Genomic DNA, 21,320 nt, shown 5'->3' with positions numbered 1-21,320 from the left:
ACAGGGGGGGTAAAAGTACACTCCTGGCACACTGCAGGAAATGTAAGGATGAGGCGAGGGATGAGACCAGGAAAAGAGGCTGAAGGCCTTCTATGAAGGGCCTCGAATGCCGCCTAGGCGCTTCCTGTAGCAAAAGAAGAGCCAATGATGGTTTGTAAAAAGTGACCTAAGGCTGTCCACGCTTTAGAGAGATAACTCTTTCAGCAGGATGCAAAAGGATTTGCACAGGGTGAGCCCCAAGAGAGAAATCGAATATCTTAAAGGGAAGAATGTAATCCCTTCACTCTCTTCCTCCCTGCCAGCATTATAGAGCCTTATGGTCAGCTCATCTCTGGATTGATGCCTCTCCCTGAATTGTAGGAGTTCCTCTACTACTTCCATTCAGAGGCCTCTAGTGACCTGTCCTGCTCCAGGCCTGACCACTAAATTGCCAGCTCCCTGAGGGCAGAGACTGTGAAAAGCCCCATCATCCCAATGTCAGCCTATTCCTGGCCCACAGCAGGCACCCCACAGATAATTGTTGAACAAATTTATTGTAGGATATTTCTCTTTTTATTAAATACACCCCAACTGCATGCTCCACCCCAGCTGAGCGGATCCTGGTATCTTCCACGCAGAAAAACCTTTTCCCAGACTCCTTTCTCTAATCCCCTTCCACTTAGGGGAGAGGCTTCTCTCCTCTATTCCCACAAAACTCAATTCACACTCATTCCTTCCAAGAAGCATGTTCTGAATAATATGTAGACCCAAACCATCATTTTAGAACCTGGGCTTTAGAAATCTATGGTGCGCAAATTCATTATATGCCCCTGCCTCTGGGGAAAACTTGGCTGCCCCTTTTTTTGTCCCCAAAGGCTTTGTTATCTGAGTCACAAAATGTTATAGCTAGACACAACCATACACCCACCACCAACTCTGTGGAGTTACTGAGCTACCATCGAGGAACAGATGCCATGCTTTATCGAGCTGTGAGTGGCAGTCAGGAGTAACTCTATCCCTGCCCCCCCCCCCCCAATGAACTTTCCTCAGATAGGTGTTAATGGAGCTGACAAGCATAAACAGATTACTTTGAAAAACAAAACGAAACTTTTTTTCTCAAACATAACCCATTTTACACAACAATGGCATGAATCATAATTTTTTAGGGAGTGGCAGTGCTTCAGAAGGCACTTGACAGTCTCATCTCACAGTGTTTGCATAAATCCCAGTCACTGTCACTATATTGGCAAATAGCATCAATACAGATCACCACCGGAAGAGCAGAGTGAGTAGAGAGACTGACTGAATGAGGTAACAGTTACGGAACACCTACTGCTGGGGTGGCCTGTACTTAAGTCTCAAACTGGTTATTTTGTTGTTGTTGTGTTTCAAGATGCTGCAGCTCAGGCCTGAGATGTTAGCATTCTCCCTAAGGGTCCAGGAGAGAGCGGTGGGGGCGGGAGACTGGACGGATGGTGGAGGGCAAGAACTCTCACTTATTAAGTCCCAGCTCAGAGACAGGCATAATGCCAAAAGCTTTGATATCTCATTTATTCCTCTCAAACCCAAGGAGATAGACATTGTCTCAGGTAGATGTCATTAACTAACTGCTAGTACCTCAGAGCCTAGCTGTCAGTTACATGCTACTGTCAGACAATTGCTGAAATGGATGTTATGTTCATTTGATTATTTTTACATTAAGCACACTTTTTAAGAACATAAATCATTTGCATTAATGGATTTCCCTTCTGTAATAAGGTTAATAATAGTTCCTACTTAATAGTGTGGTCATTAGAATTACATGAGGTAATATACGTAAGATATTCAGAGCAGTGTTTCAACACATGGCACCCACTCGAAGTTTCCTTTTAAATGGCAATTACTATAATGATGATGACTGCTATTGTTATTCAGTGTTACATGTTTTGTTTCCTGTTCAAAATGAAGCTAATTTTTTTTTCAAATAACAAAAGTAATACATGAAAAAAATAATGACTAGCAATAAAAAACATTTAACACATTTAATACCTTAGGTAGGTTATTTTCGATCTCTTTTATGTACTTATGCACATATCGAGCGCGCACACACACACACACACACTAAATGTGTTTCCAAAACACTTTTTAAGCTATCAAGAATTTAATCCCCAAAGCGGTCATTCATTTAACCACTCATTCGCTTATCCAGTAAATATCATTGAGAATTTATGATGTGCCCAGCACTGCTAGGACTAGGTAAGATGTTGAGCAAAGCTGTGCTGTCTTCTCTCAGATGTTTTTTGCAGCTTGAAATGGGTGACTTTGAGAAGCACGGAGGATTTCTGTAAGAGAAATAAGCCTGGCTGGCAGAAGGCGGAACAGACCTGCAGGCTTCTTCATCTGACACTCCTTTCCCAGGAGACCCAAAAACATTCAGCCCCTGGCCCTCCTCTCCCGCTGCCTGTACTCCCACCAAAGTCCTCTCCTCCCCCAGCCCACACGCTTGCCAAGGTGGTGGACACCTCCATTGTTCTGACTGACTCTGCGAGAAGTTTTTTGGGTTGTGTGAAACCGAGATCTTAATTTTTATGGGGAAACGTGATTGTTTCAGCAAAAAACCCATTCACTGATTAAATAGGAGTACTATTTACTGCTGGCAATTAATCAGACTTAATTCATCAGGTGGCCAAGGCCAGCACTTGTACCCAGCCGTGTTCAGGGAACAATTTGTGCGTTCCGAGCCATTGCAAGGACTGCCAGCAAGCTCTGCCCAGATTGCTGGGGAAGGAGTAATGGGTGTGTATTATTTATGTTCCCCTCTCAAAACAAACCCAACAAAAGAACAAAGCTTCGCCTTCTGCTGGCAACTGTGAGCAGCTCTGACATATGGCGCTCCCGGTTCTTTCTGCTGAGGAGTGGGCGTCCAGGTTGCATGAAGATATGGCCTGCAGCCATCTGCTGAGTGCCAGCTTCACTTCGAGCTGAATTCTAACGGTGAAACAGGGTCTCGGAAGGAAGGGAGGGGAGAAGAGAAGGGCTCGCGTGGAGAAATGCGCCCATTTTGTGATGGCGGTAAATGTGCTCATCCAAATTGCCACTCATTACACACGTGCTCCAAGTCCACTCTCCGGAGAAGCACGAGTTGGGTTGTGTGAGAAAAAAAGAAGGTGGAGGGCAGGGGTGTAAAGAGAAGTGGAAAGGGGGAGCAGGAAATGGGAAAAAGTAGATATACAAGTGAAGTTATTTGTAGTTTCCTGACCACGGTTTAAGTCTAAAAGGTGTTTTTCTATTTCTAGCCTCTCTCACAGGTGCTTACAAGAACAGTCACAGTGAAAGCATCTACAATGGGTGAAAACTGTGTTTCGGGGAAAGTGCTTGGATCACAGAATGAATGTTTAGTAAAACATGCTATAACTGTAATACTTTTGTGTTTGTTTAGGGGTCGTGAAATGAAAGACATGGGGAATCCCTACGAGGCGTGTGGCGCTGGTTTGGACCTTCGTGTGCACAAAGCTTTGCTTCCATGCCCTTGTCATCTGACATGCAGTAGAGTGGGAGGCAGTATCAGAAGTCACCGAACTCTGAGCAGGTTCTGAGCGTGCACACACACACACACACGAGTACAAAAATTTTTTGAAGCAATTAAAAATACTTAGAATGTGTGATATTTAATGCCACATACTTGATGCTGCCATGCCCAGAATAACTTGCTGTGTCTTGGCACACTGGTACTAGGAAACATATAGATGCACATTTTAAAAACAGACTCAAAACCTGTATTTGTGCTTGGTGATTACGAAGTCCCGGAAGACTGTTCTCCTGGCTCAAACTCCAAGCAGTAGAATTCATCGCCTTAAGCTAAGATTAACTGGGCTGCATCAGGGTTTCTCCCCTTTTGTTTCTCCTCCTCAAGGAGACCCAGGGATCATGTCAATGTTACCGAAGCCACCACCTCACACCTGTGATAGTCTTCTTGCTCCTAGCATGCCTGGAGACCAGAGCCTTTCAAGGGTTACTAATCCCCCCACAAAGGGAGAACAGATGGAGATGGCATTTTTCTAAGCTAAGATTATTTCCCCCTAGACTTGGAGAAAAAAACTGAGAAAAAAAAAAAATAGAGAAATTTATATACTTTCATTTTCTTAAGGGTATTTCTCTTTTAGGGTAAAAATAACATGGCGGTCCCTGCCTCTTGCCTCTACCACCTTCCCTGGAAGAACCCATAAAGATGGTCCAGGGATCTTGGGCCTTATTTGTCGATGCCCTGGGAAGTGTCCCATTGTCACTGACATAAGGGGAGATCTCTGTGGCTTTGACACATGCCCTGTGTCTGCTGTTTGCCTTGTGGAGCTCATTGAGATGTCTTTTCCCTCCAGCCAATGAATAAAAGCTGAAAGTGTAAAATTTAATTTGAAAGAGGAAGATATCTAGTGTTTGCATATCCTAACAAGCATTCCCTAATACTAAATGAAAGTTTGTTTCTGGAGACTGTCTCTGCTCCACAGAGAAGCAATTTTGCCGTAGAGTCACTTGGATTGAGGTCTCATCAGAAAATGCGGTGTGCTTCAGATCCCAGCACCTCAGAGCTGGGAAGCAGCAATTTCTTATAGCAAGAGTCAGCACGCTTTTCCTGTAAAGGGCCAGATAGTAGATATTTTTGGCTTGCTAGGTCAAGAGGCAAAATTCAGCGACTGTTCTCACTGAAAAGCTAATAATAGACCTTTGGTATTTTATGACTTACCTTTAAAAATGTAAAAACCATCCTTAACTCTCAGGCTGTACAAAACGTGCAGTAGGTTGACATTTGAAGTCCCCTGGAAGCCTCCCCATAAGAGGCTGTCCAGACCTTGCTTAAATACTTCTAAGCCACAGGACACTCACTGCCTCTCAAAGCAGCCAAATCCATTTAGGGACAGCTAAAATCACTAGAAAACACTGCTATGCATGCCTTCTGCATTTTATTACTGAAGAATTACTTTAAGAAGTGATTTAACACATTTCGAGAACTGATTTAAATTTCTAGAAACACTTTGTGGTGGAAATCATCATCTATTACCTGCTCCCCAGCACGACAGCTATGTAGTCCCCTTTTCTCCATGTGTTAGAGTCATTATGAAAGTAAATTATTGTATCGCGCTGTAATGCAAAGCAACCCTGAAGAGCTGCTGAAGTCCATAGAGCGCTTTGCCCTTATACTAAATGTCACCACACTGCAATGCTCTGGGAGTTCTTGTTTCTTTTCTCAGTTTTTCTGCTTGGTTCCTTAATACAGCAATGTCATGCATGTCCTTTCTCACTGTTGTCTGCAGGTCTACTGAAGTGGGTCACCCCCCACCCATCCCCCATCCATTCTCTTCTAATTAAATGCTTCTAATGTTCCAGTGGACTAAGAACCTCTCTGGACTTTTGACACTTGACTCAAGTACTTTCATCAATAAAGCATTTAAACCACACATGCAATTTCTTCTTCTTTCTTAATACCAGGTGGGTTGGCTTTTGAGTAAATGGAAAAGTTTGCCAAAATTCATTATAACTATTTGTGTAGTCTGTTGACGATAAACTCCTTGAGGGCAGTGACTTCCTTTTTCACCATCCTTGCAGCTTTAGATTCTAGTCCAGTGCTTCCGAGACAGTAGGAGTTCAATAAATGTTTCCGAATGAGAATGGGAGGTTGGAGAATAATGGCGGGCTGCCTTGTCTCAACCAATTTCAGCTTTTAGTGGAAGATTTTTTGTTTGTTTGTTTTATTAACTGTGAGATTAGAACTATTATGTAATATGGTTTAGAAGCCAAAGGAAATCAACCCTTAGGGATAGCATTCGATATCGGTAGAGACAGCCAGCTTCTGGTACGCTGTCTGTCTCCACAGATGTGGCATTGACTGTCATTAAACACAGATCTGTGAGATTTATGTAAATTAGAGTAGGCTGCATTGGTCCTGCTGGTAAGAATAAGTTCAGGGCTCTGAAGACTGGCTGTGTGGAAGTGGTCTGTTTGTAGTTCCGGATGCTGAGAGGTAAGAGTGAGCTTTAATTAATTACACCTTGCATCACCCCCAGGAGGTAGGTAATGATTATAGACATGCTTGGCTGAAGTAACTCAGAATGTCTTAATAATCACTTAATAGAATCTTATCATGAGAAGCAAATTGCATTAAATGGGCAAATGAAGTTGACTGTGAGAAGCAGAGTTAGGAAATAAAATGCTATGGGGGGTTTTATGTGGGAAAAATCCAATTAACACCTTTTAAAAAGAGTTGGCCCCATGGCTTTTCATATCCCTACGGTGCCTATCAAGGCACTACTGTCTCAATCAATGTCAAATAAATTACAGGTAAAAAAAAAAAAGGATGTGAAAGGAGGCAGACATAGTAGCCATCCGGCATGTATCACGATTGCAACTTAGAAGCGAAATGCATAATGATTTGATTGTGGAGCTACTGTGACAAGCTTTATAATAAGGATACATTTTTTCTCATATTATTCTGTAGGAGTTCAGAACAAATCAACTCAAGAAGTGGCTCTGTGGTATGTGGATTGTTTTGAGCTAAAGGCAACCAATACCTTTTGGACTCAAGCGAAACTTCTGCTACCCCTTAACTACCTAGAAGAATTTAAATTAGAGGCCTCGCTAATAGCAAGAGATTTTCAGAAATAACCCTCTTGACTTATCTATAAGGCAAGGCACACTACTGGTTACTGAACATCTGCTCTTATCTTCCTGCAATGATCTTCATTCCCTCTGAAGCTCCAAGGCATCTTACCTCATCTTTAGCTCAGATTGCCACAAAGACCTCATTTTAATGTCTGTCTCTGAATTTGTGTATGAGGGGTCTCTGACTCTCATATATGTGCGGTTCCCATATGTGTATATCCATACGTAATACAGTCTGGTTATTTTCTCTTGTCAATCTGTCTCATGTAGATTTATTTAGACCATCTGAAAATATCCTGAAGGGCAGAGGAAAGTGTCTTCCTCCTCCACAATTCCTAAGCAAAAACAGCTGCCTTTCTGCAAAATGCCAACCAGATAGATTGTGTGCAGCATGGATGTACCTTCCATTGTCGAAATCTGGGAAATCCTAGTGTTGAAAGAGCCAAACCTTATGTTAAAGCATCAAGACAACAAAGTTGGTGGTGAGAGAGCTCAGGTGGGTGCAGGGTCCATTAGACACCCTACAGAAGATGGCCGGAATTTCGTGTCACGCCCAAAGATAACGATAATGGAAGCTGCTGGGGAACTCTGGTGACATTAAAGATAAAGGGGGGATTGGTTTACTGAGGTGAAATGATTCTGGGAAGCATGGTGGTCAGCACAGGAGCTGAGCTTTTAAAGAAAACTGGAAGATGGCAGAAAGGCCTAGGTGAAATACGGACCGCATGCCCAGGTTACACAGAATCAATACCCGAGGAGCAGGGGCATGGTGTCTAGGGAGGTCAGCACAAAGGGGTGAGAAGGAATCAGACTCCAGAGGCAGGAAAAAGCAGCACCAGCCCAAGGAGACCTGTGCATGAGACTCACACGGAACCAAAATTAAAGCAGTCAAAAACTTCGCTCTGGAAATAGCCCCAAAGGAGCCCTGAGCCCTAAAGTTTAACTGTACACCTAAATTATCTATGTGTACACACATACACACACAAAACACACCAAACTGCGCCATGAGGACCCACTATGGAAAGATGAGTAGAAAGGGGGTAAAATGAGAGAACTTTGCTTTTTTCTGTATATAGTTCTGTGTTTGATTTCTTTTCCCTTTTACGAGGGATATGCATTTAAGTAAAACAACTCCCACATATTTACCATTTAAAAAAATAAAATAGAGAAAGGGTGGGAAGCACATATCACTTAACAGAAAGGACGCTAAGGCTTTGAACTTTGCTGGGAGGAATTACCTCCTTTTTACTTGAAGAACAAGATGGACCCTAAAACTATTTAATAACGTTCAAGAGGGTGCTGGGATCTATTTTCCTCACAATCTACAATAATTTTACCCTCACATTCCTCCTGAAAGCTCTTATAGAGCTATCAACGTTAGCAGCTTTTTTGTAACCTGCATTTCCTTCGCCGAACGCTTCCATTTGCTTGCCGCCAGGAAGCCTACCTGCACTGCCCAGCCTCCTTAAATTATCTTCCTTTCCCTAGTCCTGAGCCTGAGGCAGCGCCCTGGCTCTTAACCACCTAATGGCATGTTCTGCTTACAGTCATTCCATATCTGTGATGGACAGACCTCAGCGGTTTATTTCAGCGTGATTCTACTTGAGCACGGAACATTCTGTTTTCCTGTCTTGTAAGGATGACTAATGAGAGAAAACAAGCAGATGCGATGGGCAATCAGGGTCACATTTCTTGCACTAGCACCAGCAGCAGCAGAGAGGAGTGCTCAGATGGGGATCACCGGCGCTTCCAGAGTGCAGTTTTGTCGCTCGGTTGACTTCTTGCGGGGGGTTGGGGCGGGGGGAGGGAGGAGGGCGTGGGGGAGAGGGTAATAACATGTCATTTAACAAATTAGGAGGTGAAGCAAATTAAATATGGTAAATCAAAGCAAAGCTTGAAAAACAAAATAGAAGCAAGCAGACCTTTTAAAGCGTGCAGAGTTAATAATGTAAGGTTTCCAAATGATTAGCAAAGAAATGGAAAAGTTACCATAGCAACTCCAAAAAGTCGGCAGAGCCAGCTAGCCTACGCATGCCTTCAAATGTCCCGCTCTGTGGAAGGAGAGAAGTGGGAGAGATTTGAGGGCAGTTTTTGATTCTTAAAATAAAGGAAATAAATAAAGAAACAAGCTTAGTGGATAGTGATTCTCCTTTAAATACCAAAAGCAGCGCTTAAATGCCGAGATTTCTGGAAAGAAGCAGGTGCCTTGGGTAAAGGTGACTGCCCGCTTGGTGGCGCTGTTGTACCACTGCTGGGTTCTGCAGCGGCCTTTCCCGTGCCGTTCCTGAGACATCCTCCCTTTGTAAGTAGGTGCTCTTTCTGTGAACCGCCATAACATTTATTTATTCAAAAAAATATTTATAAGCTATCTACCATGTGCCAGAAACCAGGTGAGTTTATGGAGATAAGCTGATGAACAGAACAATTTGTGAAGCTCATAGTCTAGCAAAAAAAGCAAATAATCAAATGAAATAATTACATGTGATTAGGTCTGTGAAGGAAAAGAGAAGATCAGGCTCTTATGAGACAAGATAATGATGGGCAACTGCCTTTACACAAGGTGGTCAGGGAAGACTGTTCTGGTGAGTTTTAGGCTGTACGCTCCCCTTGCCCCAATCACCACCACCAAGGGATGGAGAAAGAATGTACCAAGCAGTAGGACAGGAGGGAGTCACCTCACCTAGGGCACAGCAAAGAATAAAGGAGTATGGTGTGGGGTAAGCAGGTAGGGGCCAGATGATGCAGAAACTGTCAGCCATGAAAAGACCTAGGTTCACAATTATTCTTGGGCAAAGGTAAGTCTTCGAGGAGTGTCCGCAGTAATGGGAGGCTATTCAATGTAAAGAGTTTGCTTTTTGTTCTATATTTTAGCATCTTTGCTTTAGATACATGCAAGCGCTTTGAAAAAAAAATGTATTCAGTATTATAAAAATTTTATATTTTTACACAGATATAGTTTTCATAATACAAACTATATGATCTAAAGCTTAACAGATCTTTTCTGGTGGGGCAGGGTTTAAGAAGTTTGAGAGAAGTATATAAACTCTTTGGTGAGAGAGCACTGGATTATGATGTGAGTCAGGAAACTGGGTTAGCTGGTCCTCCTCACAGCACTTCCCTACTGTGTTATCATTGCCCTCTACCTTGTCTTCTGCCCCCTCTGGGTTCTGGGATGCAGAGTCAAGTACTGTCTTACTCATCTCAGTAACCACAATGATTAGCAGACTTTCAATAAGTGTTGGATGGATGGACAGAGAGATGGATAAATGGATGCATGGATGGATGGATGGGTGGAAGAATGGATGGATGGATGAATGAATGAATGAATGAATTGGTGGATGGATAGATGCTAGATAAGTGAGTTTTCTACAGAACCTTATCAACACTTTCTCAAAGATAAATCATTTTCAAATTCCAGGTATAAGACAAGCATTTCTCTGGCCTCCTTGCATATGTACCAAATATTAATTGAGCACCTACTGTATGCAAGACACTCTGTTCCATCAAGGACAAAACAAGAAGTAAGACATCGTAACAGTCCTCAAGCTACTTCTAGTTAGTAGAGGAGACAAGTTAGGTTAAGGAGACAAGGCCAGACCATTACTAATGCACAGTTTAGAAAGATTTATATGCACAGAGTGAGGTGTGCATTACGTGCTGTAGGTGTTGTCAAGAGGAAAAGAGGACTTTCAACTGTAAGAGTTAAAGGAAGATTTCGTGGAAATGACATTTGAGTTCAACTCAAAGAATGAGAGGTTTTCTTCGGGGATGACAGAGCTCTATGAGCCTCCACTAGAGGTGAGGAGTGGTGGCTCATTCCTGAACATGCTGTGCTAAAGGAGGAAGAATGAAAGGCCCTGTTCCATCTCCCCTCCCCATTTTTCAAGACGGGGGTGCTGCTGCACCAGTGTGTCCAGACAGCCCAGCTTCCCAGACCAAGAGCCACCACTGATGAGTATGTTTTAAGGATGGATGTTCCAGACCACAACTTTCCCAAACCTCTGAAGCAGTCCTTGTAGCTGCCTGTGAGGGTCTTCAGTTTGAGGACACTCTGTTTTTCCACTGCAGTATTTTTCCAACTGACTATCACAGTTCATTAGTGGGTCAGGTAATCAATACAGTCGATGTGACCAGCATTAAAAGAAAATAGGATAGAATAAATAAATACTATTAAGGTACATTGCATTGTAAGGGAAGTATTTTTGTGAAAACTGTCTCAGTTAAATGTAACGTGTGATGGGTGGCAGCCCTGCTAGGTTATCCTTTTCTTAGAGGTTCCAGAGGACAAACTTCCTTGCACGGCAATTCCAACTTTACTTAGAATGGAGGGGAGCGCTCCCAATTTAAACTTAAATTTCCTCCAGGGCCCATGAATATGTAAATTCGTGTCATAATTTAGTGGAATCAGAATACAGTTTTGTACGACACATAAACATTTTTTGAAGACAGATGTCTTTTCTGGAGAGACTAAAATAGTCTCGATCCTCCGTCTTGTGCATGTGAGCACATGTTCTCTCAAGGCTGGCCAAAGAAGTTTTTTTTTTTTCTTTTACTGAGGTGACATTGGTTTATAACAGTATATAAGGTTCAGGTGTACAACATTATAACTCCACATCTCTATGTATTACATTGTGCTCTATCGACACTGGGCAATGCGCTTCACCAGGCAAGAAAATATGTCAAAATAGCAGGTGCTTGAGCCAGGGAATCAATCGGAGCCTCACAAAGCCATGGAGCCTTTTAAAGTACTTCCATTTTGTTAGAATTGTTTGCAAATACGTGGTTTCTACCACTAACAAATTTTAGTCAGAGTCCATAAACTACTATTTTCAACTTAATGTCTCATAGAAGCCTTTAAATGCATGTTGTGAAACCCTCAAAGCACAATTAAATTTAGATAGAACCAAGTAATGTATTGGGACATTAGTTGATTAATTCTTTGATTCCATTAACGCTTACAAGGGCTCAGTAAGAGCAAAGTACTTTGGAGATCCGTCGATAAACAAGCACAGTCTCTGCCCTCAGCCAGCTCAAGTCACACTGAGAATTCAACAAGTCACTGTGACACTTCCCCTTTTGGTGAGGGAATTATAGAGAGTAATACATTTGGAACAAAGAATGAACCTCATCCATTCCCAAACAAATGAAGGCATTTTAGAGATTCTATCACAGTATTGGCAGTGCAGGTAATGTCACGTAACCATTTTAAAGCGTTTGCTCTCTTTTATAGAAGATCCAAACCAACCTCAAGAATTAACAAGCAAAGCACATTAAGTGAAAGATGGGAGAGGAATTTGGAATGCAGGTGCAGGTTGAGTCTCCAGAACGCAGGTTGAGCCTCGGGCAAGTGTGTGCAGAAATGGCTCCAGGTCCTTCCTCTCCCTATGGTTCTTACATTGTTCCCACAAATCGCAGGCAACTTGAAGCCAGTAAGAGTCTAGAGGGAAGGGATCAGGATTGGTCTTTATCAGTGTTGGCTGCCGTGGAGGGGCAACTAACAGGTTGGTGAAGTGGATTCAGATGAATTAATCACTCCTTCACACTTTCGGATTTCCTAGAGACTTTATTAATTCCAGATATCGCGGCAATAATTTTCTGATGCTGCGACTCCCAGTGTCTGACAACCTTTCCCGGAGAAGGGGAGGGGCATGACCTGGTACAGCTGAAGGTACCGTGACCCGTGAAGACTGGGTTGGAACTACTCACTGCGGGCCATACCCAGGGGTAGAGGCCTGGGAAAAACTGTCAATGCCAGGCCATGTCAACCCGTCTTGAAGACTGTGACACGCCCCACCCCCAAACACATACACACGCATTAACCAAGGCCACCTCGGTTTCAAGATTCCTGAATCTAGCAGATTCAAAAAACAGTTTAGTCCAACCTCTTGGATCTTAGCAAACTCTGACACCACTGAGCTTGATCATATAAGACCCTCTAGCCCAACTGCTGTCTGCTCAGCAGCCCCAGAGTTCTCGGCAGCAGAGTTGACCTAGAGATGTCATTGTCTCAAGTTTCCATCTGGATCCGTCCAGATGCATGTGCATGGGGTGTGTTAGAAGCCCACTGGTCTCAGCAGATAAGGTGACCTGACTCACTTATTCTACATCATCTCGCATCCAACCAAGAGGCTGGGAAAAGTGAGCCTGAGCGTTGGGGACGTTTGTGTTCTCTAGCCTCAAGTAAGGAAGTGTTTGCTTGTCCTTGACGAGTAGGAGTGCCTATGTAAATATTCTGAAATGAAACCATAGATAACTGAGAAGAGCAGACCTGCCTGACACCAGCCTTGTCCCTGACTGTGACAGACTCACAAATTTCCAGTATACTTATGTTGGTAAAGTCAAAACATTTTTGTTAAAAAATTTAAGCTGAGCGAATAAAAAGCAGGATGAACAGAAGCTGGATGAATCTAAAACAACTGGATGTTGGTAGTGTACGGGGAGAGTTCACGTGTGGATTTCCATTGACTCTTCTCTGTAATTTACCATTTAAATGTAAGATGTTAATATGGTATCACATGATGTGATAACTGTGGGGAAGGAGGAATTCATAAAGGCCTGGTTCGCTGTTATTATTCGGTTGGAAGAGAAGGGCGTGCTTTGTCTGAACACACGCAAACACGCCCTCCCATTTTTCCTCTCCCCATTGCGTCGCCAATTCGGTATAGACATTGGTGCTGTGAACAACCTCAGACTTTGTTTTAGGGGCCCTAGCCAAGCAACAGTCCTTCTCCAGTGGGACTGCTTCTCAGGACAGAGTCTTGGCCTCGGCCATGGGTGGGGCTGGGCGTGTCCAGATGGCAGCCACTGACGGTCTGCATCCCCAGAGCAGGCTACAGGGGCCGCATCAGGCTCCCCGGAGCTGCAGATTCAACTGGCAGATTCCCAGGCTCCTCTCAGACCTGCAGCCCCTGGGAGCCGTCACTCTTCACGGATCATGTGCATGGCGGGGGATTTTTATTCCACCCGAACTTTGAAAACCATTGTCTGATGAGAAGCTTGACCCTGGCTGTACCGCATAATCACCTGCGGAGCTTTGAAAATACCAGTCCCAGGTCCTACCACAGACCGGTTGAAAAGAATTCTGCAAAAATTTGTTAATAGCTCTCCAGAAGATTCTAATTTGCAGCAGGGTTGAGGACCAAGCAACTCATGAAAACAAACAATAACAGTCCTCCAGGCACCTTAGGAGAGTAAGCCTGGGTGACACCCCAAAGTCCTGGTTTGGGTTCCTCTCCTGTGCCCTGACGTAGGCGTGGGACAGGGCCCTGGGATCCTTTGGAGGCAAGTGGCGCCAAGCCAAAGGCTGCAGGACAGAACCACAGGATTCCTGCTAGGAACATCTAGTTTGCTCCCTGGCGTCTAGGTAGGGCTGCCCCAGCCACCAAGGGCTCTCTCGCATGTGGAGGAAAAACACGGCAATGCTCCTAGTTTCTTTGCACGGCAAGGGGACCAGACAGAATCAAGTTCCTGGGGAAATGTATTGACCAAACTTTAATAATGAATTGGGATACAGGATTAGCTTTCAATCAAGGTAATTTTTTTTCTTTTGTTTTTCCTGCCTAGAGTTAAAATATTAGAAATAAATCCTCCCCGTATAGGAAAAATAAAAATAATCCAGTTTCAAAAGAAAGTAACTGAGTGTCAGTGGTAACATAAACTGTCAATCTCAAAGAGACTCATTTTTGGAATCGTTACCTTTGATATTTAAAACGCTGATATTCTATGAAGAATTCATGGAATTCAACACTGATTGGCTTACATGTGGTGCTCCTGTAATACGATGCCTTCAGTCTCTCCATAGTTATTACCCAGCGAATATTTTTCGAGCACTCACAAATGCCAGGCACTGTGCCAGGCTAGGAATACAAAATGAGCCAGACAAGATCTCAGCCCCATGGAGAACGGGGAGTGTAGATAGGTAAACAAATAAATACAAAGTAAAGTGATATTAGCACTCATGAATAAATATCGGATGTTATTAGAGTTGCAGGAACTCTTCATGAATGCCTGTCTAAAACAGCTGATTTGAGCTGTGTTTTGAAGGGTAAGTAGTTTTCCAAGTGGACGCGACAGGGCACTTCAGGCAGAGAAAGTGGTCCGTGCGAGAAGTGTGGGTGAGCACGTCACCTTCAGAAAGCCATGTGTTTTTTGTTCTCCATTCCTGCTATAAAATTTTACCATACGCTTAGCAGCATAAAACAATATGGATTTATTACCTTACAGTCCCGAAGGCCAGAAGTCCAACCTGAGCTGAAATTAAGGTGTTGCCAGGGCTGCTCTGGGGAGAATCTGTTTCTTTGCCATTTTCAGCTTTTACACACTGTCACGTTCCCTAGTTCGAGGCTCCCTCCTCCATCTGCAAAACCAGCAATGACAGCTCAAGTCTTTCTCATACCCCACATCTCTCTGACCCTTCCCGCATCATCATCTTTCTCTCTGACCTCGGCTGGAAAAGGTTCTTTGGGTTTAATAACTCATGTGATTGATTAGATTGGGCCACCTGCATAATCCAGGATAATCTCCCCATCTCAAGGTGTGTAACCTCAGTCACATCTGCAAAGTCTCTTAGACCATATAACTAACTATAATACATTCACACTCCTAAAATTCTAGACTGGGCTGACAAATGGATGGAAGAGCCATTCACTCAGATAGAAAATATCGGAGGAGGACCACACTAGGAATGAAGGCGATAAATTTCCATTTTAAACAAGTTGAGATGGAGATGAGGGTGGGACTTCTGGGTGGAGTGTCCAGAAAGCAGTAAGATATACAGGTTTGGGTCATAAAAAAAAAATCTGGGTAAGAGCTATAGCAGCTTTTCCATGAATCAGAAAGCTTTTAAAAGAGAAGTCTGCAAAACTGTAGGAATCAAAAGTACTACTAATTCATTAAAGCCTCTTACATTACTGAGTATACTGTAACCAATGTAAAAGTGATTATAATGTTCCTACTTAAGTAGTAATGCCCTGACAATTGAAAGGCATGCTTAAAGAACTACAAGGTCCTAAATATTCATTTTGAGCCTCACAGAGCTGTTTGGTTTATGGTTTAATAAGTTTCCTGGAAACGGTGTCTTGGGGAGGTTAACAGGCGAGGCTATAATTCCTCTGGCATCATTGGCAGAAGCCCAAGTGCAGGTCTCTGCTTCCTGCTCTATCACTTCTTTCCTTTTCTTGTTTTGTTAACCCAAGACCTGGCCCTCTTCGTGAAAGCATTCCTGCATCATTTGTGTGCCCTCTTCGCAGTCTCTCGATGTGACTCCTTCATGCTGGAGGTCTAAGGTGTCCTCTTCCTTCTGTCTGTGGATCCCTAGACTAGGGAAGGGGCCAGTGTAGTATTTCTCACTGGCACTGCTGACCTGAGGATGCTGCCTCTGGGTCCACTGTCTCCCAGACACATTGATTCTTGGTACTTGCCTTTTATATCTAGGCACTTCCTGTCATGCTCACAGTGCCCATTGGCCATGACTCAGGATCACCTAGCAGCTGGTCTCCAATCCCTCAAGCCCAGGACTGTGAGCAAGATTGCCAGAGGACAATCCCTGTCCTCTCACTTTCCAGATGGGTGACCTGGAATAAGACACTTAACCTCTCTTTGCAGCAAGTTGTGCTCATCCATGTTTTCATTTTATTATTTTTGGGACAAACCCTTTGTTCAAATGAAATCTGAAGTAAAAGCCCAGAATATGAAACAGGGAACAAAGCAAAGTGCTCCAGAGGAGTGTGGACAGTAGTTCCAGGGCCTATTCACTGCCCTCATTCCACTGAGCCCCCAAGGTAGCCCTGGGCGTCTTTGCAGAATGCACTGTGAAAGGCCCCTTACACTCTTATGGTCTTCGCTTCTGAAGTTCCGCTCATTACATCTCCATCCTGAAACCCGTCAAGGGCTCTCCAGTGACCCAAAGATCATGTCTAAGCTCATTAATCTCTCGTTTAAAGCTCCCCACAACCTGACTGAAACTGGCCTTTCTGACTTTAAATTCTATCATATCCCCCACGGCAACCCTCTGGTCCAATGACTGTCACTAAATCATACTTTCATTTTCCTGTCTTTGCATATAACTCTGCTCCCTGATATAAACCCTTGATTCATTTTCTGTTGCTGCTGCAACAAATTTCCATAAACTTGGTGGCTTAAAAATATAAATTTGTTATCTTACAGTTTGGAGGTCAGGAGTTTGACACAGTTCTCATAGGGCCAAAATGTAGGCAGCTGGGCAGAATCCGTTTCCTTGCTTGTTCAAGCTCCTGAAGTCAGCCCCCTTCCTGCACCTTCAAAGCCAGCAATGTCTCGTATCTCTGCACCTTTCTTCTATAGTCACATAGCCATCTGACTCTCCTCCTCTGCCTCTGTCTTCCACTATTAAGGATCCTTGTGATTACACTGAGCCTATGCAGATAATCTAAAATAATCTTCCCACCTTGAGCTCCTTAGCTTAGTCACATCTGTAGAGCCAACTATCATAAACACAGTTTCCAGGGATTAGGACAGATTTGGGGGCCATTATTCTGCCCACAATATAGCCCAATACCAATTCAGTTAAACCACATGTAAGAGTCGCAGACTTTACTGAGGGTGAAGAATATTGCAGGGGAGGAGGGGTGCTTCACTGTAACCATGCAAACTACTTCATATTGACTCTCAGACCTCATCTTTTGGCCATTCTGCCACTAAGGGTGGTTCCCTGGCCGTTTCACCCCACGTGGTATCCTAGTTTCCTTCTGTCCCTCCTTCTGAGAGTCATTTTCCTCAGAATGTGACTATGTTTGTAAATCCCAACGTGTTCCTCCATTGTGGTCACATGATAGCATGTTAACCTGCCCCTCAACATGGTGCTGCTACCCACATCAGAGCCATGTTTGTGCATTGCTCTTCTTTAGATGGAGGTACACTAGGGACATGACTCCAAAATAATTGCTAGCTGAGCAAAAGGACAGAAATTTAAGTTGATGCTTTGACTTCTCATATTCGAAAAGAAGAGACTAATGCTGATGTGAGTGATAAATCTAAATAAATGTGTAATTTTAAATATTAGTTAAAAGCTATAAGTCACATCACTCTGAGGTAGTCAAGGACGAATGCTTTCCAGGCTGTTAGAGCTTGAAGTTGGAGACCATACTTTATTCAACGTCATGTCCCCAGCAACCTAGTACAGTATCTTCATATCATAGATCCTTAATACATTTTAATTCATAAAATTAATATATACAGCATAAAAATCTATTATCTGTAAATATTGATATATAAATGTTTCCCCTCACAAATACAGTCCTCTTTTTCTAACTCCGAAGCGAGATTACCCCTCCTCCACCCCTTATATACAAAAGGTGCAACGCTCCACAGGGGATGCTGGAGCAGAACGTTGGCACAGTGGAAGAAGTGTTTTAAAGCCACATGTTAGTCTTCACATCTGTGCAAAACAAGCTTTCAAACTGTGAACCAAGAGGATTTACAGCTCACTATTCATTCCGTTCCTGAGTGATGTTTATTCTCAACAATGAATCAGCCACAGACATGAGCTACAAAAAGCAACAATCTGCAGCACCCCAAGAAACACAGGAGAGACAACTAAAAATTAATTCTCACTTTTATAGTTAAGGATAACATTTTACATTTTGTTTTGTATGGTTGGCAAATATAACCCTTTTCCCACAAACAGTTTGTAAGCAAAATTTGAAGCTTTTCTTAATATAATGGGGACCACCACGAGAGGCCTTCATGTGGGAGTGTGAGGGCATTCATGCCTTCTCCAGTAAGATGTGTAACAATCAGGAGGGCCCTGCTCATTGCAGATAGGAAGGCTGTAACTTTGTGGACAATGACAAAACCGCCACTGTTTGTGCTGTGAAACAGAAAGGGGAAAGTATGGTTACATCTCCCAACATTACAAAATACATTAGTTTCATACTTCTCTCACCTGTGCCCACCTAAAGCAAAATAGACTAGTTTTGAGTATTGCCTTCATTCCTCAATAATTGGCTATTTATTCATCTGTTTGGCAAGTACTCATTCTCTACTTACTAGAATTGCAGTTGGTGCAAAGATGGAGAGGTGTTCTTGGTGATGTGACCGTCATACAGAGGTGTGGTACTTCATCCAGGCCCGGGGTGACATGGGGTAGGCATTGCCTTGAGGTGTGGCTATAGAGTTGTTTTGTTTTGTTTTGTTTCATTTTGTTTTCCCAATTACAGTTAACATTTAATGTTATTTTATATTCTTTTCAGGTGTACAGCATAGTGATTAGACATTTATATAATTTATGAAGTGATTCCCCCAATTTTTCTTACCTACATACTTCTACATAGTTATTACAATATCATTGACTATATTCTCTACACTGTACTTTACATCCCCATGACTATTTTGTATAAAGCTGGGCTTTAAGGGATGAGTAGAAAAGAGTTGTAAAGATTGTCTGTGGCACATCTGTAAGTGGAGTCGCTGGCTCATAGGACATGTGTATATTAAGTTTTAGAAGCTTTGTACTGTCAGAAAGTTTTCTAAAGTGATTTCACCAATTTTATACTCTCATAATCAATATATGAGAGATTTTATACCCTCAATCAACATTCAGAATTGGGAGACTTAAATTTTTGCTGATCAGGTGACCATGTGCTTTTCACTGTGGTTTTGATTTTCATTTCCCATGTGAACTAAACCCTTTTCATATGTTTATTGGCCATTAGAATTTTCTCATATTTAAAGTGACTTTTTCCCCCAGTTTTCTAATTAATCTGAATGAATTCTTTATATATTTCAGATGCTAGTCCTTTGCTTCATGTGCTGTAAATATTTTCTCCCATTTTGTGGCTTTTTAAAAACTCTTTGTAGTGATTTTTAATAAACCAAATTTCTTGATTTTAATGTAGTTTAATTCAGTACTTTTCAAACTATCTGTGGCAGACATATTTTTGGTTTTGTTTGTTTGTTTGTTTGTTTGTTTATCTTAAATTTCCAGTCAGCCATTGACTGAGAAATCTGTGAAATATAATAAAAATCAACTTATATAAAAATTATAAAGTAGAAAAGAAAAACATTAAAACATTTATTTATGAGAGGAATAAAGAGGAAGAAAAAGAATTAGAGATGTACATGTTCTAAAACGAAGTGAGTGCTTTCAAGCTCCCTCATAATTAATTCCCTTTGTCTACACAAATCCCAGGACCCATGGGCACACGCCTCCCTAACCCAGCAGCCACAGAGGCCTGGCCAATCACTGTCAGTCAGGAATAAAGCCCGTCCATGAAGCTCTTGACACCTCCTGCCCTGGTTTACTCTTCCCCAGTAATGCGGCATCACTTAAGCCTCTCCTTTATTTGGGCTGAAAGAAATCATTAGGCCTTGAATCACGTGACAGTTCACAGCAGCTTGTGCCTGTGTGATGATCCAGTCTTAAGCAGGATAGTGGGATAGTGATTATAAACAAACACTTTCAAGGTCTACATTTATGCCACCTTGAATGTGCCCGATCTCATCTGATCTCGGAAGCTAAGCAGGTTCGGGCCTGGTTGGTACTTGGATGGGAGACCACCTAGGAAGACCAGGCGCTGTAGGTGTTAAAAACAAACAAACAAACAAACAAACAAAACATACACCTTCCTCAGAGAAAGAAAAAACAAGGAGGTCTTAACTGTCTCAGAGGATCCCACCTTTTTAAACCTTTCTCCTCCTTTTTAATGGCTCCTGTGAGAGAGTGTATTTATTTCCCAGGCAGTTGTAAAGAGAAAATGGAAGTGCAGAGGCAATTATTGTCAAAATAAAGCCAGTTCTCTCCACTCTCTTAACTCCCCAAACGTGATTTAAGCACTGGCCTGGAGAACTATAATGTATACAGTCATTTCCCATTACCGTGACAAATAACTACTATAAGGTCAACATTATTTGAGTTGTAAAGTAGAATTCCTGAGTGAACGTGACACTATATCTTCACAGCTCAGGCAGAAAAGCTAAGGCCCAAAAGGTTTAAATAATGTCATTCAACTGACAGTAATTTCTCATAACTTTTAATTGTGAAATAAAATAAAAATACAGAAAACCACACAAAACAAATAGATAGCCTAGTGAAGTATTATCAGCCAAACACCCTTATAATCACCAGCCAGGTCAAGAAATAGAAGCTTGCCAGCACTCTGGAGATCCTTCCATGTGCTCTGACTTAAGCTAAGTCATAATCTGCATTTTTCCAAAAGTAACTGCTCTCTTGACTTTGAGCTAATAACTGCCTTATGTTTTTTTATGGTTTTTCACCCAAGTGCACATCCTCAGATGCTATGATTTAGTGTTTCTGGTTTTAAAAAATTTGATGTATCTATTTTAATTTATAGGTCTCTCTTCCAATCCCCCCCCCTCCCCCGCCACTTACATTTCTCTTCTATTGAAGAACTCTGGACATTTGACCTTTAGCAGAGTTTCTAAAACATCAGCCTGCATTGGTCACCTGGAGAGTTCATTAACGTACAGATCGCTGGACCTCACTTCTAGAGTTTCTGATTCAACAGGTCAGGATAGGGCCTGAAAATTTGCAACCCTAGCAAGTTCCCAGGTTCTATAAGTCTGGCTGATGTAGGACCACATTTTGAGAATAACTGACCTGTGAAATTTTCTACAGCTATGATTTTGCCGATTGCATCTTTATATTGCATTCAATGAGTTCACTGTCCTCTGTGTTTCTTGCAGATCGAATGCTGGACCTGGAGACTTGACCA

The 21,320-nt window shown here is 42.5% G+C and overlaps 1 pseudogene; it reads left to right on the top strand.

The window, feature by feature from the left end:
- Positions 1 to 20,052: 20,052 nt before the first annotated feature.
- LOC118606621 lies at positions 20,053 to 20,171 on the top strand (annotated as a pseudogene).
- The last annotated feature ends 1,149 nt before the right edge of the window (positions 20,172 to 21,320 follow it).

This window comes from Rousettus aegyptiacus, unplaced genomic scaffold (assembly GCF_014176215.1).
Source record: "Rousettus aegyptiacus isolate mRouAeg1 unplaced genomic scaffold, mRouAeg1.p scaffold_m13_p_1, whole genome shotgun sequence".
Classification (NCBI taxonomy): Eukaryota; Metazoa; Chordata; class Mammalia; order Chiroptera; family Pteropodidae; genus Rousettus; species Rousettus aegyptiacus.
The sequence above is the reverse complement of the archived record's forward strand: the minus strand, read 5'-3'. Positions and strand labels throughout refer to the sequence as shown.